Genomic DNA, 4,370 nt, shown 5'->3' on the forward strand with positions numbered 1-4,370 from the left:
ACTCATTTATACCAACCATTATATCAGCTAATCTGATTAAATCCCGGTCAACAATACGAAGGAACCATAGTTGTTTAAGCAAGCGTCAACAATATCCTACTGATATTTCAAACCCAAGAGACCAATCCAAAGCAAACCACAAGAAACATGTGATATTGCGAAAAACCATAAGCCATCAAAAAGACCAACTAACCATCATAAAAGATCATCAATCATCCTATCAATAGAAAGATGCATAATCATCATTGAAGAAAGAATCCACTATCCTGAAGAATAGCAAATCATTCTAGACCAACAATAATTAAGCAAAACATTTGATAAGGATAATCAACTACCCTAGATGATAGTCAACCATCATCAATGATTACTAGATGCAAATACTAATTTCAACATCGAAACTAATAATCTAAAATGCCTTCCCTAACAACTTCTAACAAATGGAACAATGAGCATAAAACTCAAGGAACCAAAAGCTCAAAGAAGTTTATAACTACGTCTTGCCTAATAATGATCACAAGTTTTGCATGAACTAACTTCAATGCTAAAGAAGAAATCATGGTATAACTCACAACATCCTCCTCAACACATCCATAAGCTAAACTTTATAATGCAAAGCTAATGAAGAACATATTTACATCAATCCACACAATGGAGCTATGCTCAACAAATGATTACTAAATGATCCTCCATGAATTCATCTATAACAAAATGTAACTCACTTCATAACAAGCACAAGAAGAATTATCAATGATTGATATATCCCAATTCAAATCCAACAAAGATTCAAACATTCCAATATTGATTATTAACTCTTCTTCTCGTAAAGCTAATATAGTCCACGACTAAATCACTTTTTAAAGAGAAGCTAAAGCTCAACCCCTACTAAATAATTTCGTTTAGAACATAATTATCTTAAACTTGCCACTCAACTTGTTTGAACATCAATACAGTTGCTAACTAGCAATTGTACAATTGCCAATAACATAAAGCTACAACTAAATCATCAACACCATCTTCATCGAGACTAATAAAACTCAATATCAATCTTTTGGAGAGACATTTCATCTCATTCAAATCTCATTATCAATAATGTCAATGACAAAACATCATTTCAATGCCATCAACACTATAACAAAGCTAGAAGAAAGCATGAGTGAATCACCACTCAAAGCTCTTTAGCAACCAAGCTAACCAAAGTCGAAGATACCTTAGTCAGTATCTGAGACCAATCTTCCAACAATACTCAGTTACAGATAACACATCATTAAAGAGTGAATCACCACATCCAAAACTCAATGAAATCCAACACTATGAACTAAATGCAACCAAATGATATCGATAGAGGTAGAGTTGATATGCTAACATGGAAAACCCATGTAAGTTTAACAACACGATCTTCTGCAACACCATCTGACAAAACAAGCCCATCACTAATAAATCTTCATTGAGCAAAGCAAGTGTTAACAGTCCTCGACGAAGTCTACAAGCAATCACTAGTCATAAGCAACTAACAATTATTATTTCAACTTGCCTTCACAAGACCCAACACTAAACTCATGCCATTGAATCATATACTTGGTTAATATGAACGTAATACCCTAAGTACAAGATAAAGGTTCATAGACAAGCATAAACTAAATAACCATTTATGCTCTATTTCGTTAAAGTGGGATTTATTCAGTAAAATGGGACTAGGTACAAATTTTCAAGTATTTGAAAATGACGTGAAATTATATGTTTTTTGTCCAGGGGCTAGACATATCTGGGGCATGGTGACTAGCGCGGTGACTTTATGTCCAGACTGAGTCCATCTGGTTGTATAATAAATCTCATTGTCAAGGTGAACAAGCCGAATCTGAAGCTAAAGAAGAGCGATGGCATGCGCGCACACACTATTTGTTTGTTCATTGAGCGTGTGGTGAGCTTTCCAAGATGAACGTCATTCCTATTAGCCAGACATATAACTTAATGGTGAGAACATTTAGATATTATTCAATGTTATCTTTTTCTAACGAATCTAATTGTGAAGGTGTAGCAAGAGGCATTGCTAGTCTGGAGAAGTCATTTAACTCATTTGACCCTTAGTGTATTTTCATGAAACTAAATAACATTCATATTATTAAGGAATTTCTCTAGTACCTTTTTTTTACGACATAGAGGCTTGCATTTCTTTCAAAGGTGATTTAGTAAAAGGCCTGAGGGCACATGCCATTCTATTTCTCAGACTGGTATTAAGATATACTAGTGCAAAGGGAAAAAAGTATTTGGTGATCAAGTAAATAGCATGAGGGCACACGCCATTATAAGCCTAAGCGCTAGTGGACACCTCCTTTTTGGTACTCTCAACGGTACTATCATCCTTCTCCGGGTCAGTTGTTTTGCTTTGGATTGTTGTCTCTGACGTTACTGGGGCGTTCTCGATAGTTGTTAATGTTGCCGTTTGTTCAGAAAAATGATCACCTGAAGTATAGTACGGGGAGTTTGGAAGACTTATATATTCTACATCTTCACCTATCTCCTTCTCCGTCTCCTTTTCTGCCTCACTTACAGATTTTGTGCTTGCCATGAGAACGCTCTTCACCCTAAAATATGGAGTTCGTTGTGTTATAAAAGGAAACCAACACACACGTTGCAAGGGAATGATGGTACATAAAGCACGTAAGCCCACAATATGGGTTTATGTGCCATTAATATGGGCCACACGCCATATTATTAGATTTATGCACGTGTGATTGGTAAATGCATATGTCACATCATCTTTGTTTTACCTCACACACTATATCAGGCCTAATGAACCATATCACATGTGCGCACATGCTATATATATGGAGAAGTATTATGCAAGGATAGAAATTCAATGCATGATTGTGGAGAGCAATGGCATGAAGCCACATGCTAAATAACATTTTAGAGAAAGATCTTGTTATTTGTTATTTGTATCATCTCACTTAGGAATGGCGTAAGGCCACATGCCATCACGCCTCCTCTGATTCAGATTCGGATTGTTCACCTTGAAATAAAATACATTAGAAACTTTGTAAAGGAATATTCATGAATCTCACCTTGAACCCGGGTTATGAATGCTCTTGCTGCATCTCTTGCATGGTTTGGCAAGGTGATGGTGGCACTTTGCTTCCGCATCCAACCATGCACAACATTATCCACCGATATGCTCATGCTGGGATCCCTTGGATTCAGCACCCATCTCTTTTCTAGGCAATCGTTCGTATATCCGGAACTTGGCTTGAACCACTCCACAGTTACATTGAAGGAGTTAGTTTCCGCGTCCTCCTCTGCATCAGTGATGCAGCGCCCCACCCATATCATTTGTTTTTTATTACTGGGTCTGACAAGCACGACCATTCCTTTGCAGACCTGTACTGGATTGAATGCTGAATCCGGCTTCTTGTTCCTCGGCCCACAATAGTGATCCTCAACATCGTTATCTGTCACTGCATTTCCAGAGGACATTGTTCCGCTACTATCTGGTGCTCTGGGTTCTGGCCAAAAGGACTCTTCCAATTCTTCATATACAACCGGCCCATTTTGGATAGTAGATATAATCTTCTCCCAGTATTCGAGCAAAGGTTTGCACCTCTGAAAATAGGATTCTCCACCAAACACCAACCCCCTCTTCCAGAAGGCAATATGTTGTCTAATCCCGGCCACTATACTTTCCTGGTCTTTGAGTCCATCCGGGTGCATCGGCCGTGGGGAACCCTGAGGAATCATAGGTTCCCCAGTTATGGGATCTCTCTTGAAGAGTTCAATGCCGTCCACTGGCAGCCACACTGTGTCCCATTCTCTCATCTTGTACCTCATCACTGGAGCACCGTCACACATGCTGAAATGAAACTGAAGAGGCTTGGAGTGGCCAATCAGCGTTTCGGATCCGTCCCTGATGTAGCCTCTTACAAACCCCTTAAAGTCTGGAACCTCTGTCACAAGTGCAACTTCAACAGTGCCTTTGATGCAATTTTGGAATTCATCGTAGAGTTGTGGGAGGGTGAGGACATTGGATCGCCGGAGGGACTCTGCCAAGTGACTGAACATGGCATCGACGTCTTCATGAGTGTGCCCAACCATGAGAAAGCCAAGTGTAACCGTTTCAAATATGCCTTTGGCAACAAGCATCGCCAAGTACGCGAAGACGTACATGTTTTTGTTCTCACTGCCAGCATTGTCTGTTTGGAGCAGAAGATGGGGTGGAAGGCCACATCGGCCGCAAGAACTTCCTTGAGATTCTGCTTCGTTTGGATGAGGCTGTGCATTCACCGGGCGACCAGCCTCGTCGGAATGGCATGAGGCCTCACGTGATAACCCTACAATCTGACGGCCAACATATTCACTGGGATGGCATGGGGCCCCAC

The sequence above is a fragment of the Selaginella moellendorffii genome, unplaced genomic scaffold (assembly GCF_000143415.4).
Source record: "Selaginella moellendorffii unplaced genomic scaffold, v1.0 SELMOscaffold_14, whole genome shotgun sequence".
NCBI classification, from domain to species: Eukaryota; Viridiplantae; Streptophyta; class Lycopodiopsida; order Selaginellales; family Selaginellaceae; genus Selaginella; species Selaginella moellendorffii.